Genomic DNA, 19,325 nt, shown 5'->3' on the forward strand with positions numbered 1-19,325 from the left:
CAACAGGGAACCCATCCTCATCTGGGTGATAACAGATAGCAGGGATTGATCTGCACTCATACTGTGTGTAGGAAGGCTGTAAGTTCAGTATAACAGGAGATGTGTTAAAGTTAAAATGGAGTCGAGTTGGTTATTGGAGGCTCAGGTAGACTGTAGGAAACTCGACTCCTGAACTATCGAGTGACTGCAGTCACGAGTCCTCAGAGAACAGCTGTCTGCATCAGAACAGAGGACAGGACCGTCTTCATTGTAAAGTGGAACCGTCCCCAGTCACCACACGCATCTCAGACAGACCACAAGGGGCATCCATGTGACGAGATCTTCAACCAGAAGAGGGACACCAGGACGAGTCAGACAGGTCCAGAGGACAGAAGAGGGTCTGGATTACTGGCAGCTCAGGAGAGACATGTATGATGAGACAGAGAGAGAGAAAAAGAGTTAAAGAGAAAGATAGAGAAGGAGAGAGCAGAAGAAAAGGAGAGATAACAGTTAGGTATGTTCACAGTCACATAATGTATAAAGTAAATATATATTTAGCGTAGAGTCCAAGCAGAGACTCCGGCAGGACTAACTATGACATCATAACTGAAAGGGAGGAGCCAGAAGGAAACACAGACATGAGGGGGAACTGGGATGTAAAGCAACCAATCACTTCACCATCAACAAACCTGAGTGATCAATGAGAGTGAGGAAGACAGCATCCAAACATACCAGTTCACCATAATACTCTACGTCCATGAGTCCCCCAGATCTGCTCCTTTACCTAAGGCTAATCTATTTATAAAAATGCTTGGCTAAATAAATAGGTTTTTAGCCTGGACTTAAACACTGAGACTGTGTCTGAGTCCCGAACACTATTTGGAAGACTATTCCAGTGATCGTAAGACACTAGCAGTTCGCTCAGGTACTGAGCGGCGTGAGACCATTTAATGTTTAATATGTCAAAAGTAGTATTTTAAAATCAATGTAAGCCACAGGGAGCCAATAAAGTGAAGATAAGATAGGGGTGATGTGCTCATATCTTCTGGTTCGAGTGAGGACTCTCGCTGCTGCATTCTGGACTAATTGAAGCTTGTTTAAGCACCTTGTTGAAGAACCAGACAGTAAGGCGTTACAATAATCCAACCTAGACGTGATAAAAGCATGAACTAGTTTTTCTGCGTCATTTAGCGACAATATATTTCTTACCTTGTTAATATTTCTAAGGTGAAAAAATGCTGTCCTGGTAATATTATCTATATCTAACTCTAATACACACCTTCCTCTTGTAACCAAAGTTACAGTTTAGTCTGTGTTTAATTCATTTTAATGAATCTTAAAACACCCCAAAGAGCTGGCATTTCTGCTAAAAGAACAATCAAGGAAAGAGAAAAAACAACACAGCAATAAATCAAATCCTAGACTGTGGTCTATTTTCAGTTACATAAAACAAAGACAGTTTTGAGTTACTGTTTATCTTGGAACATCAAACTGGAAAACCAAAGACTTCCTTATAAACTTAACAAAGAGCTGAGACAGGAGTAAAAAAAATTCTAAATATAAAAACTAGTTTATCCACATGGTTCATCAACCTCAGAAAAACCCTGCAGTTGAAGTCACTGAGAGAGAGCAACACATTTCTTCTTCATCACACTAATAATAAAATTAAAAAGGAATTCTTTTATAGAATAGTCACATAATTTGGTGTAATGTATTCACTTTCAGATCACGTCTCCGGCCTTGTCCTTTACACACAGATTTTTCCAGTTTCTCTGAATCTTTTGATGTATCATGAGCGGCAGATGATGAGATTTGCAAAGCCTTTGCAATTTGATGTTGAGGAAAGTTGTTTTTAAAGTATTCCATTTTAATAAACATTTATGTTTTATTGTAAAGAAAATATTGTCTCATGTGATTTGTCTTTTATTTCTTTAATTTTTTTTTTTTTTTCATAAAAAAAAAAAACGGTCTAACTTTTCCGGAATTCGGATTGTACACAGATATTTCTTTGCATACATGGAAAGTTATTCATGAACCATCTTATTTCTTAAAAGAGCTCTTAAAGTGAAAAACTGTGAGGAGGCCTGTTAAGAACCTTAGGAGTTTAAGCAGAGAGAAGAATAACAGAAAGACAAAGAAGGCTAACTTTTTCTTTCCCTCTCGGCTCTTGACGAAGGCGGTCGCATCTGCTCTCCCTCCCTTATCTCTCCCCGCTTGCTTCTCTTGTCTGTCTTGTGAATACTATTCAGAGACTCTCCTCGTCTTGCTCTTGAAAATTAAAAAGGAATATGGATTTGATCAACTGGTCTCTGAATGCAATTGACACGATCTTCTCGACGAGAAATGTGGGTTCTGGGGAACCTACTTGTCCTGCTGGGACTTTTGCTGCTGGATACACGATGGACAGTTGGGAGAAGTGGCGCATTGTGTGCCTGGCCGCACTGTCTCTGGAGGATGTTGAAGATATCTACCTATTCGGAACTCTGATAACTGGGATTCTGCTGATTGGATTAGGTGGGATACTTGGATATCGAAAAATCTTAAAAGCAGTCAGTCTCAACCCCAAGAGACTGGCTGGCTGGGAAATAGTGGCGACGAGAGCTGTCGGTAATCAGACTGTGGTTCTGGACCGCAAATTGGATAACATCTTGGAGAGACTAGCAGCTATGCAACGTGATTTGGACAGACCTGCAGACCAGTGATGGACATTAAATATCTGTGAAATTGGCAGATATTGTTCGAAACCTGGAAAATATGATTTTCTTTTTCGGCTGCCCCTTTTTTCTTTCCAGCTACTGCATTCAAGGCCGTGGCTGGAGTCATAACAAACTCCCCGAAGACCAAGATAACGAGACGCTCTGGAATCCTACTTCCCTTCCCCCCTTCAAGGACACCTGGCACAGACTATTACGGGATGTTACAGGCTTACAAACTGACACGCACGCACTCACGCACACACATAACAGCTACAGATAGACACTCTACCTTCCCCATATCCAACGCCTTCGTGTGCTTATTCCCTTCAGTGTGGGCAGGCGGAATCGGGACCAGCGCTCTCTAGCTGCAGGGACTGGAGCTGTTTGCCTACATTGGACATTTCCTCTCCCCTGTACCCTAATCGTTGCAATGTTTATGTCTTGTGTTTACATGTTTTTATGTGCTTGTTGCTGAGGTATTTTTGTACCCCTGATCGCACACTGCCCTTTTCGAAGGACAGTCTGGGAGGGGATTTTTTACCCTCGTTATCCTAATGTATCTATTTCTTATCTTCTATGATGGCGCCGGTTAGGTGGCTGCCGTCGCGACTCTGTGGTCGCACAAAATCATTTCACTGCATATTGTACTCTGTATGATTGTGTATGTGACAAATAAAATTTGAATTTGAATTCGAATTTAAACTTGCTTCTGTGTTGCTACACAAACCAACCCCCTGCACTTAAATATACACACCAGCAATCACAGTAATGAGCCGAGCTATTTTTCTCCTGTTACTTTCAAACAGTGAGATTTGGGTTAATTAGACAAAATAGGCTTTTTGTGTCAAAGTAAAGGCTCATAATATCATAATTAACAGCACTTTGTTGTGCTGTATGCTGCATTTTTCCTCCCTGTACCTGACCCCACCCAACCTGACTCACCCGACCCGCTCTAATATTTGCAAATCCAGCACTGGGACCCACCATTACTTCCATCTACATTTAGTATAAAGATTTTTGGTTGCCGAATGCTGCTGAACAGTTAAGGAGACGAGACCCAGGCTTAAGAATCAATAAGAGCTTAATAACGGCGTTAATAAAAGATTTAGTCTAGAGACACAAGCTGAAACAAACATGACAGAATTCACACCGAGCCCAAGAGAGGCTGTGCGGAGCCGTTACTGACCTCTACTGAGCTCTCCAGAGGTCATAACAAATTTGCATCGGTGTAGATTTAGTAGCAAATTGTTCTAAGTGGAATGGTATAACTTAGGAGCTTTCTGAGAAGATTTGTAGAAGCTTTATAAATATGCCCCAGGAAAGGAAGCAAAAGTTTCCTCTTATAAATTTGTCACGTCACCTAATGTTACTCCCACGTGGGGCAAAAAAGTGCAGAGAGAAGAGGCTATAATTATACTGATAGAGAGAGCATGTTGTTTATGTGGCTAATGACTTCTAAAGCCTACCACCGAGACACCAACATGCTGTGTGTGTGTGTGTGTGTGTGTGTGCTAAAGATAAACTCAGATAATAATAAAAATACATAAATTGTACTCCATGAGTCAGGGATGTTTATCAGAAATTTCAAAATTTTGCTAAGGCGTGTTAGTCATCACTAACAAGTAAAAGCTCTACCAGGTTTAAAAACTCAGTAATAATAATTGATACACTGATAATAAAGCTTAAAGTAAAGCTTTTAAAAATATGTACTGTACTAGCGTTAGTATGCGTCGAGCTACAGTTAAAGCTAAAAGTATCTAATGAGCTTATAATTACAAATTTATAATAATTTATAATTATATATAATTTATATCTTTGCTTATAATAATTTACAATTGGGAATTAATTAGGAAGTAAAAATAATTAATTAATGATGATTAATAATAATTACAAATTACAAATTAATTAATTAAGGTCTTTCGTCATCAGCTAATTACACTTCCTGTTTAAGGTAATTATTAAATCTGGCACATGAATGTTTATAACATTACAAAGTCTGTGAAAGAAACTTGAAAAAACCTGTTTGTCCAAGGGTGAGATATTTTCAAGTAAGCTTTTGTCTGTTTGTAGTTTGTCGTACAGTTTGTATAGTCATATAGTTTAAGGTGTGAGCTGAAGCCTAGATGTAAAGTTGTAAAACTTCTATACAAGTGATTAAAAGTATGTGTGAAGGCCTACTTATTCTTTTATAATTAATTAAAAATCTTCCCAAGTGAAAAAAACTACACTAAGTATACTTAAATCCTAGCATGCCAAAGTAAACTTAAATTAACAAATGACTAATAGTATACTTGAAGCTTGCTATTTTGAAACAACTTACAGTGGAACCTCGGATTACGAGTAACGCGGCTTACGGAATAACTTTATAGAGGTGTTTAAATTAGCGAAGGCGATATCCGATGAAGTAATATGCTCTGGTCCCATCCCAATAAGACGTGGCGACATAGCTTACAGCAGATTATGGTCGCGGAACCCCTGGATGTCCAGGTGGTGCTCCGAAAACAACGTGGGCTTCATAGATAATTGGAAGACCTTTGAGGGCAAAACTGGCCTGTTAGGGCGGGTCGGTGTCCATCCCACTCGAGAAGGTGCCGCTCTCATTTCTTGTAGTATAGCTCATAGTCTCAGAAGAGGCCTAGTTAATCGGTGACAATCCAGAGCCCAGGCCAGGGAGCAGACAGACAGGCTAAACCAACCGTCTGCTAGCTGCATAGAGTCGTCACTCAGGGTTCATCATATTGAGACTGTGTCTGTTCCCCGAGCTAAAAACAAAATTAGAAAGGTTTAGAAAGTCTGTTTTAGTAATTTAATTAACATAAAGACCACAAACTCAGATCATACTGAATGCGCAGCCGGCACCTCTGATCTGAAGCTAGGACTGTTACATATTAGATCTCTCGCATCTAAAGCAGTTATAGTTAATGAACTTATCACGGATCAGGAGTTTGATATACTCTGTTTAACAGAAACCTGGAGTAAACAGGACGAGTATGTAGCTCTAAATAAAGCTAGTCCTCCTGGATACAGCTACATACACCAGCCTCGGTTAACTGGTAGAGGAGGAGGCATCGCAGTTATTTACAACGATAATTTGACTATTGTACAAAAACACGGACACAAATTTAATTTATTTGAAATTCTTTATAGTAACATAAGTGTATTTAACTATATTAAGTAAGCTCATTCGATTCCACTAATTGTCATTTACAGACCTCCAGGGCCGTACTCTGGCCATGGAATCCAGAAGACACTCTGAGAACAGCATTTATGTCCATACTGGACTCGGTAGGAGTAAATCAGTGTGTAATAGGACCCACTCATAAAGCAAGTCATACTTTAGATTTAATAATATTATTCGGATTAAGTATAAGGAATTTATTCACAATTCCACTATCTGAAGTTATCTCAGATCACTATCTTGTCTCAATTCAAGTGTGTCACAGTAATAATGTACGCACAGCGCCGCGCTACCGTATGAAACGTACATTCACATCAACTACCAAACAGAGTTTTATCAGTAATCTCCGAGAGGTTCCAACTTCGATTAGATCACCGTCTGACCCCACAGAACTCGATCAGGCGACTGAATATTTAGAGTCGACATTTTGGTATACCTTAGATAATGTAAATTATTAGAGATAAGAAACTTGATCCCTGGTATAACAATCACACGCGCACTTTAAAACAGACCGCTCGGAAATTAGAACGTAAATGGCGTCAAACTAAATTGTTAGTATTTTAAATAGCATAGAAGGAGAGCATCCTGAACTATAGAAAAGCTCTTAGTGTAGCTAGATCAACATATCTCTCCACTCTTATAGAAAATACCAAAAATAATCCTAGATTTTTATTTAATGTTGCAGCCAAATTACCCAGAAATAAGACCACTGCAGAAATCTCCACAACAACATCATGCAATAGTGAGGACTTCATGAACTTTTTTAATAATAAAATTGTAAATATTAGGCATAAAATTGAGGTTTTGAAACCGAACAATGTAATTGATGCAGATGTTAATCTAGCCATGTCAGATCAGAACCTTGAATACTTTACTCCCCTTGAAGAGAATGAACTAATTTCACTCATCTCTTCTGCAAATTCATCAACCTGTATATTAGATCCTGTACCGACACATTTTCTTAAACAGATAGTACCAGCAATAACAGAACCCCTGTTGAGAATAATTCATTCTTCACTCAGCATTGGTTATGTTCCAAAATCTTTTAAATTAGCAGTTATCAAACCAATAATTAAGAAACCTGACCTCGACCCCTGTCAGCTGTCCAGTTACAGGCCAATATCAAACCCCCCCTTTATCTCTAAGATTCTGGAAAAGATAGTAGCGGAGCAGTTATGCTCATATCTACATAGAAATGGCATACATGAACTGTATCAGTCAGGATTTAGGCCTCATCACGGTACAGAGACAGCACTCGTTAAAGTAGTAAATGACATCCTATTGGCCTCTGATCAGGGTTGTGTAACTATGCTTGTATTACTCGACCTCAGTGCAGCTTTTGACACCATTGATTACGCTATTCTTCTTCACAGATTAGAAAATGTAGTAGGAATTAAGGGTACAGCCCTCTCCTGGCTCAGATCCTATCTGACCCATCGTTATCAGTATGTAGACTTAAATGGTGATTATTCTGCATGTTATCTAGTGGAGTTTGGCGTTCCGCAAGGTTCAGTTTTAGGTCCACTGCTTTTTTCCCTTTACATGCTTCCTCTGGGCAACATAATGCGTAAGCATGGTATTAGTTTTCATTGCTATGCTGACGATACACAGTTATATGTCTCAGCAAAACCTGATGAGGAAAAACAGCTTACTAAAATTGAGCAATGTGTGGAGGACATAAGAAATTGGATGCTAATTAACTTCCTTCTGCTTAATCCGGATAAGACAGAAGTTCTAGTCATAGGACCGCATACAGCTAGGAGTAAAATTTTAGATCACACCGTAACTTTAGATCGCCTTTCTGTTCTATCAAATGCAACACTGAAAGACCTTGGTGTGATTATTGATTCCAGCCTTTCATTTGAAGCTCATGTAGATAATATTACCAGGATAGCATTCTTTCACCTCAGAAATATTGCCAGGATAAGAAATTTATTGTCGCTAAACGATGCAGAAAAACTAGTTTATGCTTTTATCATCTCTAGGTTAGACTATAGTAATGCCTTACTGTCTGGTTGTTCAGCTAGATGCATAAATAAGCTTCAGCTAGTCCAGAATGCAGCAGTGAGAGTCCTCACTAGAACCAGAAGATATGAGCATATCACCCCTATCTTATCCACACTCCATTGGCTCCCTGTGAAATTTTGCATTGATTTTAAAATACTACTCTTGACATATAAAGCATTAAATGGTCTCGCGCCGCAGTACCTGAGCAAACTGCTAGTGTCTTACGATCCGCCACGCCTACTTCGATCAAAGGATGCAGGCTGCTGGTCAGTACTGCGTATTATGAAAAATACAGCTGGGGGCAGAGCTTTTTCTTACAAAGCCCCAAAATTATGGAATAGTCTTCCAAATAGTGTTCGGGACTCAGACACAGTCTCAGTGTTTAAGTCCAGGCTAAAAACCTATTTATTTAGCCAAGCATTTTTATAAATAGATTAGCCATAGGTAAAGGAGCAGATCTGGGGGACTCATGGACGTAGAGTATTATGGTGAACTGGTATGTTTGGATGCTGTCTTTTTCACTCTCATTGATCACTCAGGTTTGCTGACGGTGAGGTGATTGTTTGCTTTACAACACAGGAAGCCCTCATGTTTGTGTTTCCTTCTGGCTCTCCCTTTTAGTTATGCTGTCATAGTTAGTCCTGCCGGAGTCTCTGCTTGCACTCTACAGTAAATATACATTCACATTATACATTGTGTGACTGTGACCATACCTAACTGCCATCTCTCCTCTTCTTCTCTTTCCCCCCCTCTTTCTCTTTCCTCTCTCCTCCTGTCTCTCCCTTTCACTCTTTCTCTCTCTCTGTCGAGCTACACATGTCGTTCCTGAGCTGCCAGTGATCCAGACTCCCTCTGCCCTCCGGACCTGTCTGACCCATCCTGGTGCCCCGCTTCTGGCTGAAGATCCCGTCACATAAATGCCCCGTGTGTCTCTCTGGGATGCGTTTGGTGTCTGGGGATGATTCTCTCTACCTAGAAAATGGTTCTGGCATTGACTGGTGTTGGCAACTGTTTCTCTGGGGACTTGACAGTTCGATAGTTCAAGACTGGAACTTCTTACAAGTCTTACAATTAACATCAGCTATTATAGCTGAACTGCCTGCCACCTAACACACTGTATAAATGCAGATCATTTACTGCTTTCTGTTTCATCCAAATGAGGATGGGTTCCTTGTTGAGTCTGGTTCCTCTCAAGGTTTCTTCCTATTACCATCTCAGGGAGTTTTTCCTTGCCACTGTCGCCCTCGGCTTGCTCACCAGGGACAAACTGACCATTTTGATTCATACACATTCACATTTCATACAAAATTAAATAATTCTTTTGATTGTGTGAAGCTGCTTTGCGCCCGTGCCCGTGCCCAAGAAGTCTACCGTGTCCTGTCTCAATGACTACCGTCCCGTTGCACTCACACCCACCATCATGAAGTGCTTTGAGCGGCTCGTCATGAGACACATCAAGACCCTGCTGCCCTCCTCACTGGACCCACTGCAGTTTGCGTATCGTCCTAATCGCTCAACGGACGATGCCATCTCCACTACACTACATCTAGCCCTCACACACTTGGACAAGAAGGACACATATGTTCGAATGCTGTACATAGATTTCTGCTCAGCATTAAACACGATCATCCCCCAACAACTAATTGGGAAGCTGAACCTGTTGGGCCTGAACACCTCCCTCTGCAACTGGATCATGGACTTTCTGACCGGTAGGCCTCAGTCAGTACTGATCGGAAACTGCACCTCCAGCACCACCACACTGAGCACTGGGGCCCCACAAGGCTGCGTGCTCAGTCCCCTGCTGTTCACACTGCTGACTCACGACTGTGTAGGAACACACAGTTCGAACCACATCATTAAGTTCGCTGATGACACGACCGTGGTGGGTCTCATTAGCAAGAACAACGAGTCAGCGTACAGAGAGGAAGTGCAGAGGCTAACGGACTGGTGTAAAGACAACAACCTGTCTCTAAATGTTGACAAGACAAAGGAGATGGTTGTTGACTTTAGGAGGACACGAGGCGACCATTCTCCGCTAAGCATCAACGGCTCCTCTGTGGGAATCGTCGAAAACATCAAATTCCTGGGTGTCCACCTAGAGAAGGACCTCAGCTGGTCCCTCAACACCAGCTCCCTACACAAGAAAGCCCAACAGTGTCTCTTCTTTCTGAGAAGACCCAGGCCCAGCTTCCACCACCGATCCTGACCACCTTCTATAGAGGAACTATCGAGAGCATTCTGAGCGGCTGCATCACTGTCTGGTTTGGGAATTGTGCCATATCGGATCGCAAAACCCTACAGCGGATAGTGAGGACAGCGGAGAAGATCATCGGGGTCTCTCTCCCCTCTATTGAAGACATCTACACCACACGCTGCATCCGCAAAGCCACCAGCATTGTGGCTGATTGGACACACCCCTCTAACACACACTTCACACTCCTGCCATCTGGAAAAAGGTACCGAAGCAAACGGGCACACACATCCAGACTGTGCAACAGCTTTTTTCCACAAGCCATCCGTCTCCTCAACAAAAAGGGACTGGACTGATAAACACACACACACACACACACACACACACACACTAACACAAACATTATCACACAGCTTAACTCAACTACCTCAAAATATTGGGACTGGACTGACTAATCAATTCTTGCTGCTGTTTTTAAAGATTGTTTACGTCCACCCACTATCTCAACACCATATTTTATGTTCTGTAACTGTTACGTTTATGTTTACCCACTACCTCAACACCATATTTTATATTCTGTTATGTCGTGGTTGCGCACTGTCACTTTGTTGTTGCTCTTGTTTGCACATTTGCACGTGCACTTTATGTTGTCTGTAAAAATAGTTATACTTAGCTAGTTAGTTTTTGTTAATTTATGTTGTAATTTATGTTAGGTCTCTCTGTCCTGTCTCTGCTAGCCAGTTAACTAGGCCTCTTGGTTAGCTAGTTTAGTGTCTCTGTTAATTTATGTTGTAAGTTTATGTTGCATGTAGCACCTTGGTCCTGGAGGAACGTTGTTTCGTTTCACTGTGTACTAACTGTATATGGTTGTAATGACAATAAAGCCTACTTGAACTTGAACTTGAAATATGCTGATAAAAGTTCGGCACTGCGCATTTGAGGTTGGCACTGTTAAAGTCCCCCGCCACAATAAGCGCAGCGTCCTGGTGTTGTGTTTGGTGCTGTGTGAGTGCCTTATGCAGCTCGCATAAGGCAGTGTCTGTGTCCGCTTGTGGTGGAATATAAACAGCACTGATTATGACTGATGTGAACTCCCGAGGTAGATAAAAAGGACGACACATGATGGACAGTAGTTCCAGGTTTGGTGTGCAGGAGCGTGTAAGAGGAACAACTCTCGCGCTGTTGCACCAGCTGCTGTTCACCATTAAACACACGCCGCCTCCTCTTGATTTCCCCGAGTCCCGTGTCCTGTCCATGGGGTGAACTGAGAAGAACTCGGCCGGCTGGATGGCGTGGTCCGGCACCGCTGGGTTCAGCCATGTCTCGATGAAGCAGACGAGATTGCAGTCCCGGATGTCTCTCTGGAATTTTACCCTGGCCCTGAGGTCATCGAGCTTGTTCTCCAGTGACTGGACGTTGGCGAGCAGGATGCTAGGCAGAGGTTTGCGGTGTGCACAGGCTCTCAGCCTCTTCCTGATGCCAGCTCGTTTCCCTCGAAGCCGCCGCTTCGCGTTGCGTCCTTTGTTGTCCCTCAGGATCTCACTCGGCCAGCTTGGATCCAGAGTTAGAAACGTTGAATTGTGAGTACATTGTATACCAATAGAAACAAGGGTGTCTCTACCATAACTAATTTACTCAATGGTGGTAATTTGACTGGTTTTAAAACCCTAAAAACTAACTTAAAGAACAAAAACAAAGAAAAGGTGGTCGGAGCAGTCGTGACGGCAGCCGACCTCACCGGCGCCATCTTGGAAATACTCAGCAAAGAGAGCACATTTAAATGGTGCTACGTCCCGAACATCAAAAGAACCAGTCATTAACAAGTCAGTCCTAGAGACAGACAGATGAGAGGAGATGCATTTGCATTCTCCTGATTAAATAAAAGAATTCTAGCAGACAAGAGCCATTTGGATGTATCCTCATCTGGATACAGGATATAGAAGGTGTTACCAGGCATGAGGAAGCACAGTGAGGGGTCTGTTCTCAAGGGACAGGAATCTTCATATTAGATTACATTGTCTTACAATATTAGAAAAACTTTACAACTAGTCATTAGTCCACTTACGTGTGCTTTGGCATGCTAGGATTTAATATACTTAGTGCACTTATTTTTCACTTGGGATCAGGCACTGTGAACTGAGCTTCGATTATCTTCTAATCTGAAATCTTCCTTTGCTAATGAGTTAAAACATCTTTCCCAACATAATTATATGGACACACTCTATTCAGTGAGTTTGAGGAGAAGTTACTTCAAAATACTACACTAGAATTAATTCTTCTTTATTGTGACCATAGAGTAGTGAAAATAATTGGTTCCTGGCACAGTTATGTTAACTTTATAATTCTGGGGGGAAAAAACAAATAAAAGAAAAGATAACCCATAAAAATAAATCTATTATTGATTTTATTTTTAAGAGTAGCTCCCTCTAATATGATATATGCGGGTTTTAGATTTGAACTTCCCCTTTACCTTTAACAGTCCTCTAACAGTAGGACAACAGGAAAATATGAATTTAAGAGGCGTAGCAGGTAATCTTAGGCTCTAAGGCAAGCCAGGGGGTTTAACTATGATTACTGACGTCAAAGCTATTGATATGTAATAGCTGTAGAATGCTTTGGGCCCATCCCAATATTCCAAAACAATAAATATCGTCACAATACAGAATAGTTTACACCAGGGCACACCAGGGGTGTTCAGGTAGTGTCGTGTGTTTTCGACAAATGAAATTCTTTTGAGGGCGAGGCTGCCCTGTTAGACTGGAATGGTATCCATCTCACTCTGAAAGGTGCTGCTCTCAGAATAATAAGCTAAAGTGTAAAGGGTGTTCTTAAGAAAAAGTATGCTAAACCATATGCTAAATCATCAATTTACATTAGGTCAGATATACATATATATTGATATCTTTTTTGGCAGGCAGTTTACATTTCACTTAAAATTAGTTTAGGACCATGGAAAAAAGATTGGACGGCGCCGACTTTTGATTTGCAGCAGATTCATCTAAGATTATTCTCCTTAGTGGCGGACCCAGTGGAAACAAATCACTGGGAGACGCCCTTGATCATCATGAGGTGTGTAGTGTGCACGGGCTCTCAGCCTGTTCCTGACGCCGGCTCGTTTCCCTCGGGGTCGCTGCTTCGCGTCACGTTCATTGTTTCCTCTCAGGATCTCCCTCAGCCAGCTCTGATCCGGAGTTAAAAACGTCAAATTCTGAGTACATTGTATAGCAATAGAAACAAGAGTGTCTCTATCGTACCTAATGTACTCAATGGTGGTGATTTTGCCGGTTTTAAAACGCTGAAAACTAACTTAAAAACAAAAACAAAGAATACGGGGGTTGGAGCAGTCGTGACGGCAGCCGACCTCACCGGCGCCATCTTGTATTCTCTAAATCTAGCCTAAATCAGGCCTAAAACCTGTTTACTAGGGCATTTATTGTGCTTCCAGAAAGTATTTACAGCATTCAATTTTTTCCACATTTTATGTTACAGCCTTATTTCAAAATTAATTAAATTAATTATTTTTCTGAAAATTTTTTTACAAACAATACCCCATAGTGACAACGTAAAAGAAGTTTGTTTAAAATCACAGAAAATGTAATTAAAAATAAAAAAACGAAAGAAAATCACATGTACATAAGTATTCACACCCTTTGCATTGAAAAAAAGCACAAAACTGTTGGAAAAACATGCCCGAATTTCAGCAGCGTTATAACTACGCCACTATTCCAGCCACGCAAAGACTAGAGGCAGATCGATACCAGCCAGTAAGGAACTGAAGGCGGGCACTTTCTCACAGCCTGTTTCTAATTGGCTTCACTTTTCTCCACTTCTTATTCGAATGTAATGACTAGAAGCTGCATCACTGCGTGTGTTAGTTCAAATATATTGCTGTTTTTTTTCCATTGGCATAAGTTACATTCCATGGTTTTTGTTAGATAGTTTGTTATTAAGTACATAGTTTAAACTATACAATGTATTGTCTTATGTGTTATTGTTAAATTTTATGTACTTAACTTCTGGTATAATGCTCCGTAGCTCTTGGCCTGTTTTCAGTCTCTGTGTAACAGCTAGAATTAACACACCAGGTTTAAACTAACACTGTATATAGTACTACTACTAATGCCTGTATTTTTACAGACAAATTTTTGTTTGTGTGTTTGTCAGACAACCTGAAGTTTTGTTAGACAAATAAAATGAAGTAGGGCTGAATCTATCGAATATTTTAGTTATCGAGTATTCTACCAAAAAATTTAATCGATTAATCAAGTAATCGGATAAAATGTCATTTTGCTTAATTAAACAGCAATGTAAAATATATAAGAGAAACATAGATTAATTGGTTTTCTTTTTTAAAAAATCTTTTATTTTTTAAATGTATACAGCATTTTATCAAAAATAAACATTGTCATTATTCTTAATACAAGGAATAGCTTAAAGTTAACTGAGATGAATTAAACGCATTACAGGGCCATACATTCTTATTTTAAAACCTTTTCTTAGATGCAAAAACTAAAAAAGGTATTTCAAATGACTTTTAAGTATCAAAAAAAACGTCTCTAGGGTTACGTCCGTAACCCCAGTTCCCTGAAGGGGAACGAGACGCCGCGTCACGAAGTGACAGCTATGGGGATTGCTTCCAGAAATCGCGTCTTGAAGACATATCTAATCAACTTCATATATACGGCACGCGGAAGAGTATAAATAGCTGTCAGACAAACCTACTACAGCTTCCGAAAGCTCACAAGCGCCCAGGCGCATATAAGTATGGCAACGTGACGCGGCGTCTCGTTCCCCTTCGGGGAACTGGGGTTACGGACATAACCCTAGAGACGTTCCCTTTCAGGGGAACTTCAAGCCGCGTCACGAAGTGACAGCTATGGGGACGAGAATGCCCACTACGCCATGCTTATAGGTGCCTGGCCTGAGCCGAGAGCACCTGAGAGGACGGAGTTGGGTCGAGGTCGACGGCGTAAAATTTAACAAATGTGTGCGGGGTGGACCACCCGGCGGCGTCGCAGACCTCTTGAGGTGTCGCCCCCGCAGCCAGAGCCTTGGAGGCCGCCATACCTCTGGTGGAGTGCGCCCGGACTGAGAGCGGAGAGGCTTCACCAACTGCACCATAAGCCATGGAGATGGCCTCCACAATCCACCTACTAAGGGTATGCTTGGTCGCTGGTAAACCCCGCTTTTGGGGGCCGAAGCACACGAATAGCTGGTCAGACCGTCTCCACGCCTAGGAGACGTGGACATAGTGACGGAGAGCTCTAACCGGGCAGATAAGGTTTAGCCTCTCCTGTTCCGGCGTCAGGAAGGGTGGAGGACTGAAGGCCTTGAGCACCACTGGCCTGGTCACTCTAGTAGGGACCTTGGGAATATATCCAGGTCTTGGATGTAGAAATGCCTTAACTAGCCCAGGGGCAAACTCAAGACAGGATGGTGCTACCGAGAGCGCCTCCAGATCACCTACCCTCCGGAGAGACGAGATGGCCAGGAGGAGGAGGGTCTTCAGTGTTGCACACTTCTCGTTACTGTCCGTGAGTGGTTCAAATGGAGCCCGAGACAGACCCTGCAACACCATGGTGAGGTCCCACGAGGGTACCCTGGAGTGAACTGAAGGTCTTAACCTCCACGCGCCACGGAGAAAACGGTACACGAGTGGGTCACGGCCCAGAGATCTTTTCCCCGCAGGGGAACGGAATGCGGAAATGGCGGCCACATAAACCTTTAAAGTGGACGGGGCTGACCCAGCAGAGAACCGCTCCTGCAGGAAGTCCAGTACGGTCCCGACAGGGCACTGAGCGGGATCCAGCAGCCGGTTCCTGCACCATGAGGTGAAAACCCCCCATTTGGCAGTGTACAATTTTCTCGTGGACGGGGCTCTAGAGCTAAGTATGGTGCTGACTACTTCCTGGGAAAAGCCAGCGTCTATGAGGTGCGCCCCTTCAGAGGTCACGCCCATAGATTCCACAGCTCGGGTCTTGGATGGAGAATCGATCTGTGAGCTTGGGACAATAGATCCCTCCTGATCGGCAACTGGAGAGGCTGTCCGTCCAGGAGAGACACTATGTCTGAGAACCATATCCGGGTGGGCCAGCGAGGGGCCACTAGAAGGAGCCGAACTTTCCGCTGGCGGACCCGCTCTAGAACCGCCGGGAGCAGTGCGACCGGGGGAAAAGCATACAGGCGTCTGCGTGGCCACTGATGCACTAGGGCATCCAGGCCTAGAGGCGCTAGTTGTATAAGGGAGAACCAGAGTGGACAATGGGTCGTGTCGCGAGACGCGAACAGATCGACCTCTGCTCGCCCGAACTCCCTCCAGATCATCTCGACCACCTCTGGATGTAGACGCCACTCCGTTGCTGACAACCTCTGTCTGGACAGAAGTTCTGCCCCCTGATTGAGGCACCCTGGGACGAACATTGCCCGTAACAAGATGAGCTTGCCCCGGCCCCACAGGAGGATCTGGGACGCCAATTTGCACAGTGAGCGTGAACGCAGACCCCCCTGATGATTGATGTAGGCGACCACCGCTGTGTTGTCGGTGCGAACCAACACATGCTGGCCCCTGACATCTTGAAGGAAGTACTTCAACGCTAACCAGACTGCCATCATTTCGAGAGCATTTATGTGCCAGTCGCGCTGATGTTCCTTCCATAGGTCCTGTGCGGAGCGGCCCCTGTAGATCGCTCCCCATCCTGTTCTTGAGGCATCTGTTGTCAGTGTCACACGTGGCGCCCAGAACAGGGCCTTGGGACAGAAACCCAGGCTTCTTCCATACCCCTAGCTCCCGAATACAACGGGATGAAGCCCGAATTACGCGGAACGGACTTCCTTTGGGGGAGAAACCCTTGGTTTTGAGCCACCACTGGAGCGGCCTCATGTGCAGCAGGCCGAGCGGTATTATGCTTGATGCTGCTGCCATAAGGCCCAGCAGCCGCTGGAAGCTCCTCACAGTGACAGCACGGCCTAGTCTGATGCCCCTGATGGCTAGAAGGAGTGACTGAATGCGAGCCGGCGTGAGGCGGGCTGACATCCGAGTGGAGTCCCATATAACGCCCAGATAAAAGGTGACGCATGACGGGGTAAGCACACTCTTCTTGACGTTTAGCCGTAACCCCAGCACTCTGATGTGACCGAGAACTAAGTCTCGATGACGGGCCACCATTTCTGCAGAGTGGGCAAGAATCAGCCAATCGTCGATATAATTCAGGACTCTGATACCTGACAGACGAAGTGGGGTTAAGGCCGCATCCACCACTTTTGTGAAAGTGCCGGGTGACTCGTTTAGAATGGTCCAATCACATGAGCGCAAATATTAAAAAACATTATTGATTCGCTAAGAACAAATGTGGGAAGGTTGTGAAAAAATGATGTGAAAAAATCCAATTAGTGATTTCACTAATTGCATCCAGGCTGGGTCCTGTTCCCTTCTTCTTCTTTATTTTTTTGCCTGAATCAAGGCATCTCTGCAACAAATAAAATATTAAAGGAAACCTGCACTTGTGTCCGTTCTGATTCCCTGACAATTATAGCTCAGCCTCAAATCACATGCTTTTCAAAAGTTTACATGTCCACGTTTGCCAGTGCTGCGCGTCCATGAACACAAATTAACGTAATACAGTTTAGATTTTTTTTTAATTAGGCAAAATAGACTTTGTTTTAAAGTAAAGGCTCATAATATCATAATTAACAGCACTTTGTTGTGCTGTATGCTGCATTTTTCCTCCCTGCACCTGACCCCACCCAATAAGAGTCCGAACCTGACTCACCCGACCCGCTCTAATATTTGCAAATCCAGCACTGGGACCCACCATTACTTCCATCTACATTTAGTATAAGGATTTTTGGTTGCCGAATGCTGCTGAACAGTTAAGGAGACGAGACCCAGGCTTAAGAATCAATAAGAGCTTAATAACGGTGCTTAAGAACAAACATGACAGAATTCACACCGAGCCCAAGAGAGGCTGTACGGAGCCGTTACCGACCTCTACCGAGCTCTCCAGAGGTCATAACAAATTTGCATCGGTGTAGATTCAGTAGCAAATTGTTCTGAGTGGAATGGTATAACTTAGGAGCTTTCTAAGAAGATTTGTAGAAGCTTTATAAATATGCCCCAGGAAAGGAAGCAAAAGTTTCCTCTTACAAATTTGTCACGTCACCTAATGTTACTTCCACGTGGGGCAAAAAGGTGCAGAAAGAAGAGGTTATATTTATACTGATTAGAGAGAAACGTTCGGCTCAGTTGTTTATGTGGCCAATGTGGTTTATGTGGTTAAGTCTGCCACCAAGACACCAACGCCCTGTCATTGTGTGTGTGTGTGTGTGTGCGTGTGTGTATGTGTGTGTGTGTGCGCGCGCGCTAAAGATAAACTCAGATAATAATACACAAATTGTATTTTTTTCGTGACTTTTTTATGTTCATCAAAAAAGTCAAAATTTAGCTTGTTTTGCTTAAAGGCGTGTTAGTCAAGTGACCAACAAGTAAAAGCTCTTCCAGGTTTAAAAATTCAGTAATAATAATTTGGTACACTAATAACAAAGCTTAAAGTAAAGCTTTCAAAAATGTGTACTGTACTAGCGTTAGTACGCATTGTTCACTTTTAAAGAGTTTGTAGAAATTGTTAAAAGGTGAAACCAGCTGATCAACTTATAATTACATACTTATAATAATTTATATATTTATAATTTATAATCACAAATAATTATATGCTTATAATAATTTGTAATTATTGATAAAAAGGAAATCACATTCTCTAAGGTGGAGTATCTTATGCCTTGTTTATACTGAGTTGTATGTCTTTCTTCATCAACCAAATAATCAGCAGTTTAAAGTAGGTTATTAAATCTGGCACATCACTTCAACTCAACATTTAGATTTTAATTATTGTTCAGATTTAACGTCAAGTTTAATCAAACCTTTTATGATTTTATATATATATTGTATGTGGTTAGATCACTTTCTTTTTTTGTTTAGTTTTGTTTATTCCTTTGTTTATTAATACGTTTCTTATTGCTGCTGGTCTCTAAGACTTTATAATTAATAACTTAATCCTCTCTTTTAATTTGTCATAATAAACCCTGCTTCAGATACTACACGCCTACTTGGAATGTCTACTGTGTTCATAGACAACCAAATTACTTTGCATTGAAATGTGTTATATGCAAATGTGTTATATGCAAATGTGTTATATTCAAAATGACTAAGCTGGTTATATAAAGCCTGTGAGAGAAACCTGAAAAATCAGTCTGTCCCAGGAGGAGATATTTTCAGGTA

Source organism: Clarias gariepinus, chromosome 14 (genome assembly GCF_024256425.1).
Source record: "Clarias gariepinus isolate MV-2021 ecotype Netherlands chromosome 14, CGAR_prim_01v2, whole genome shotgun sequence".
NCBI classification, from domain to species: Eukaryota; Metazoa; Chordata; class Actinopteri; order Siluriformes; family Clariidae; genus Clarias; species Clarias gariepinus.